This window comes from Spermophilus citellus (genome assembly GCF_964194105.1).
Source record: "Spermophilus citellus genome assembly, chromosome: 1".
NCBI lineage: Eukaryota > Metazoa > Chordata > Mammalia > Rodentia > Sciuridae > Spermophilus > Spermophilus citellus.
In genome coordinates, this window is record NC_138182.1 from 23,751 (window position 1) to 29,808 (window position 6,058).

General features: G+C 38.4%; 1 long non-coding RNA gene across 1 annotated transcript; it reads right to left on the bottom strand.

Annotated features, from left to right (window-relative positions):
- Positions 1 to 872: 872 nt before the first annotated feature.
- On the bottom strand, positions 873 to 4,254 carry LOC308646801. Its single transcript, XR_014021493.1, has 3 exons — positions 4,139 to 4,254; positions 3,552 to 3,674; positions 873 to 915 (listed from the first exon to the last, which is right to left on the bottom strand). It is a non-coding gene; the product is annotated as an uncharacterized lncRNA (long non-coding RNA).
- Between the last annotated feature and the right edge of the window lie 1,804 nt (positions 4,255 to 6,058).

Sequence of the window (6,058 nt, forward strand, 5' to 3'; positions counted from 1 at the left end):
ACCCTGCCAGATGAAAGATTTTAATATCACTCTCCAATCAAAGGAGCCATGACTCTTTGAAGAAATGGCTGATACTAAGAGTAACACAGTAAATATATAAGTCAGGGTAATTTAAATATCAGAAAGAAAAAACTTTGGGACAAAACCAGAAAATATGTTAAAGGACAACAGGAGATAATGGAAAGATCTCCAATGGAAAGAATTCCCAATGGTTAAAGTAGGGATGAATTGAGCCGCAAAGTAGTATTTAAAAGGGGGGGGGGGAGAACAAAAAACACCTTAATCAAACTATCCAGATGACTGATATATATAAATGACTGAATACACAAACAAATGAGGCTGAGTAGAAACCTCTTGTGCAGAAGAATTCCATATAATTGAGAGAGACACAGTCATCAAGGAGGTAGAGCTAACTCTCTGATCCCTAAGCGTGGGCTCTGCATTACAACTTCCTCCAGAAGAACAGACAATGTGGACATGCAAAAAAAGAGTAACTTCATAGTAAGAAACCTGAAAGTCCCTTCCTCAAGCAGGTGAGCACAATCAATACTACCATTTCACCTTGAGGGCAGGAGATGATAGAACTGCTTTTCAGCTTCCCCCAGTCCAATAGCCCCAGGCTAAATATGAGAAACACAAGGAAACCTGAAAGGCACTGCCTCAGCCAGGTGAGCACAGTCAATACTAATATGACAATAAGGACAAGAGATGACAGAGCAGCTCTTCACCTCTGTTACCTGCCTCCCCCAGACTCACAGCCCCAGTTTAAATATGAAAAAAGGAAAATTCAAAAAAAAATTATAAAAATACCTGACAAGTCATCCTCAATGTTCTCAAGGTCATAGAAACTGTCACCCCAAGAGAAGTCTATGGAGACATGATGACTGGATGTCATGTTGGCTCCTAGATGGGATCCTAGAACAGGAAGACACAGAACTGAGAATCCAAAGGATATGTGACTTCAGTTAATGTTAACATACCATTATTTTTTCTTCATGACAAATGGTCTAAGATGTTAACACTTTAGAGACAGCTCACCTAAGTCATAACAAGGGAAGAAACCAGATTGAGGCTACCTGGGAAATCTCTACACTTTCTTTTCAATCTCTGTATAAAGATAAAATTAATCCTGGCATGGTGGCACATGCCTGTAATCTCAGCATCCTGGGAGGCTGAGGCAGGAGGATTTTGAGTTCAAAGCCAGCCTCAGCAACTTAGTGAGGCCTTAAGTAACTCTGTGAGAACCTGCCTCTAAATAAACACGTACTTGTTTAATTATTCATACAGTTAATTACTGGTAACTGACACTCTTAGCTAGTTCTGTATTTTATTATGAACATTCATAACACAAAAATCAAATAGTTCAAATTAATATAAAATTCAAAGTATGTGCTTCTTTTACATATTTCATGTTGAAGTAATAACATAAGTAAACTCCTTATATTTTTATGCTGTCACTAGGTTCTAGGTTTGCCTTCTTAAAACTTGATCAATAGAGGAGAAAAAAAATGACATTTTAGAGATTCTATTTCAACTCCTGGTTTAACTTTCCTGAAAGACTGACTTTATATTAAAAAAAAGTCCTAATGCAAATTGACTCACTGTGTCTGAATCATTTATCCCAAAGAATCCTTGTCTCTATTTTATTTCTATGCATACCTTTTTAGCAGCAATATAATCAAATATTTGTGACTGGGACAAATAGTCAAAGAAATAGTCATCTCCTCCAAGAACTCTGCAGGAAGTGGTGAGCCAAGAGAAGCAGAGGTGTCAGCTTGGTCCAGAAATTATATTAGATGCTGCTGTGCTGTGAGAAAACACTCTACCTTTTAGAAATCACAAGGAGCTATGGATGCCCACACTCTTGTATGAGTCTAAATCTAGTTGAACTTCTAAGTAATTTTATTGTCACTAGCTCATCATGAAGCTAATGACAACTAAAGGATCTATGGGGCTGGGGATGTAGAAAGATTTCCTAGCATGCAGGAAGCCCTAGGACCAACCCCCAGAACCACAAAAAAAAAAAAAAAGAATTTGTGTCTTCTTTTTATAATCAAATAGAAAATGAATAATCACTCCTCTTAAGGAAACATGTTGGACCTAAAACACTTGAGACTCTCAGAATCAAAATACTCTCCTTACAGTGAATTGCATAGCTAGATCACCATAAACAGTGGTGTCACATCATAAACCATATTCACATTAAGCATACCATCAAAAAAACAACAAAAAGGCTTTATTGACTGTTGATAAGAAAAATGAACATAATCTAGCTTAGGAAATTATTAATACATTGGAAACATATGATACTGATATCAAAATACTCCAGGACAAGCCAGGCACTTTGACTCATGCCTGTCATCTTGGCTATTTGGGAGGGTAAAGCAGAAGGATCACAAATTTGAGGCTGACATTAGCAATTCAGCTAGACCCTGTCTCAAAATGAAATTGTAACAAAGACTGGGGACATATGTAGTTCAGGGCTTGCATAGCACAAGCAAGGACCTGGGTTTAATCCCCAGTGCCAAAAAAAAAAAAAAAAAAAATTCTCCAGGTGAGACATCTGACAACTATGGCAGGTACAGAACAAGGCAGAAGCCATTATGTCAGCCTCCTCAAAATGATGAAAGTAAACCTGCACTTTGTTCAGCTCACAATACTAACATGTCTGATTTCTGCTTCTAATAATTCAAATGCAACCATTTAAATATGATCAAAAGTGCATGTACTTTTCTAATGAATCCAACAAATATGAGAGAGATACTAAACTTCATTCTGAAAGCCACCTTATAAGCACATAGGGGCACCAACATTAGGATAAAATGTAATCATGGCATTTCCTACATGAATAACCCTATATACTAATAAATACATAATTTCAAAAGAAAGACAAATTTCTGAAATCAAAAGCAAATTGATACATTTTAAATGATACTTTGAACAGAGGCAAAACACTTAAAGAGTTCTCCCACAAGAATTCCTGACAACATAAAGTATCATGCTCATTAGAAGGCCCATCCCTTTGTATGCAAGGAATAAGAGAACTTTCTGATGAATAGAGAACTTTAATAGGACATATGAAAATGCTTTCTAAATTTGAAAAGAAGAAAATATGTTTTTTAAAAGCTTATTTTGAGTAAATGTATCTGAATTACAAAAAAAGCAGCTACTGACTTGTCTCTTACATTTTGTAATGATTTGCATCTCAGGAGATTTCATCTATAGTGGTTTTAAATATCATGAAATATCAATGGTTAACATTAAAAATATCATCATCCCTCTTCTCTTTTAAAACTGATTTGAAATTTTCTTAGAATAATTTCATATGAATTTGGAAGAGGCACTTTGGTATATGTGTATATATGTAAATACATGATCTTTTTTAAAATTTTTTCTTTACTTTTAGTTGTAGTTCAACACAATACCTTTGTTTTATTTACTTATTTTTATGTGGTGCCAAGGATCAAACCCATGGCCTCGCACATGCTAGTCGAGTGCCCTACTGCTGAGTCACAACCCCAGCCCCGATACATGATCTTTTGAAACTATACCTCTCATGCTTGAGTCCTGTCAAAGACATCTTCTGAGTGTGTGGTGCTGGGATGGACTCCATGGCCTCTCACATGCCAGGCAAGTGCTCTGCCACTGAGCTGCACACCCAGTCTCAAACATGTCTTAATAAATGGAAATTAATTAAAATCATTTGATTCTGAGCATTTCCAAACAAGACAATTCTCTCAAACAAACAATTGTCTCAATCAAAAACAAAGTAAACTAAATTTTTAAAATATTCCTTATTGGTGTAATCAAATAGAAAATGAATAAAAAAATAGAAGTTCACAGAATTAAAAATCCTATACAGGACTAGAGTTGCGGCACAAAGGCAGAGCATTTGCCTGGAATGTGTTAGGCCCTGGGTTCAATCCTCAGCACCACATATAAATAAACAAAATAAATAGATAAAATAAAAAGATCCACTGACAACTAAAAAAATATTTTAAAAATTCTGTAGAAAATTGAAAGAATATTAATTAAAAATTGAATAGGAAAAACCTATTACACAGAACTGAAGGCCATGGGGAATTACATAGCAAAATAACTCTAAAATAAGAAAAAAATAATGAATCAATTAGCATACAAAAGCTTGGACTGATACTTAGAGTTCTCCCACTGGATGGGATCCTGGGATCATCAGGGCTCAAGGCTGGCTGTCATCTGCCCTTTAACAAATTCTGATTTTATTTCAAATGTTCATGATCTATAGAGAAAATAAAGAGAGAAAGGTGACTTTTCTAAAGTTATTTTATGGTATATAAAATTCTGATACAGTCAAGATAATTCATCCAATGCAGGATGTCAGTGTTTATACAATGGACGTTATTTGTGCACCATTATGAATATATTGCCAATTAGCACAGCAGCCAGGGAGCTGCTCATCCTAGACTAACAGGGGCAGAGTCTGGAGGAGGGGAATGGAAGGTCAGGAGGGGGGTCTGGAAGATAAGTGGGGTCTGGAGAAGAGGCAGGGTCTTAAAGAGGAGGGTTGGGCTGGGGTTATGGCTCAGTGGTAGAGCACTTGCCTAGCATGTGTGAGGCACTGGGTTCAAACCTAAGCACCACATACAAATAAATAAACAAAATAAAGGCATTGTGTCTATGTGCAACAAAAAAAAATTAAAAGAGGAGGGGTGAGGTCTGGAGGAGGGGCAGGACAGGAAGAAGGGAAAGATCTGGAGAGACAGGGTCTGAAGGAGGGGAAGAATGAGTCACAAGGGGGCAGGGCTTCACAGAGGGGTGGGACCTGAGGAAGGGACAGGCCCTGGAACATGAGTAGGACCTAGAGGAGAGGCAGGGTAGGAAGGAGGGGGAAGGGTGGATCAGGAGGACAAGCAGGGCCATAGAATATAGGTGGGGTCTAGAGGAGAGGCAGGGTCTGGAGGGGAAGGCCTTAGCAAGAGGGTCCTGGAGGGGTGGCTTCTTGCTAATTAAACTCTCCACCAAAAGAAAAACGTGTGGCTGTGGTAGCTCAGTGGTAGAGCACTTGCCTAGATGTGTGAGGCACTGGTTTTGATCCTCACCACCACATAAAAAGAAATAAATAAAATAAATATATTGTGCCCTTCTACAACTAAAAAAAAATTTAAAAAAAAACTAAGCAGAGATTAAAGAAAAAGAAAAATGTGGTTCATGAGTTTGATTCCACAAAAAACATGAGATGTATTTTTAATAAATTCTGGCTTGGTTAGAAGTAATATATTTAAACTTAAGCAGCTCAAAAGGCTGAGGCAGAAGGATCTCAACTTCAAAACCAGCCTCAGCAAAAGCAAGGCATGAAGCACCTCAGTAAAACCCTGTCTCTATAATACAAAATAGGGCTGGAGATATGGCTCAGTGGTCACATGCAACAACAACAACAACAAAAAATAAATAAAAAGATAAGTATTAAGTTCAATCCTCAGTACTCAAAAATAAAAATTAAATTTTTTTAAAAAATAACATAGTGGGTTGTTAACATATGTACTTTTCAATATTTTTTTCTACTATTTTAACACTGCAAGAAAAAGCAAACCATTTAAACACTAAGGAAAACAAGGAAGTAGACTGGGGTCCCCTTCCCTTAAGCTGTACATTCCTCCTTCCTCCCTGCCAGGTTCCCTAGAAACCACCCTGGGTCACTATGTTAAGATGATGAGGGTCACAGCCTAAGGAAGGGTCACTGCTGCACAGGGAGCCAGGATGAAATTGTGAAGGACAGAGTGGGGCTGACAGCCAAGGCTGCCCTCAGCTCTCAGGTCCAGGACAGGGTTTGCTCCTCATGCTTCCCACCATCTCCTCACCGGCTGCCAGAGCTGCCAGAAGCTTCTGAGCCATCTCTCTGAGGCTGCTCTGAGGAAAAGGGAATCACAGGTGTCCCTAGAGACATGACCATGAGGGTCCCCATGCTATACATCTCCTCAGGCTGCTCTGAGCAGAAAACGCCAGGCTTCTCTAAAAATATAACCCATGAGGGCCCCAAGCCAGGCATCTCCCCCAGGCTACTCAGAGGAGAAGGGAACCC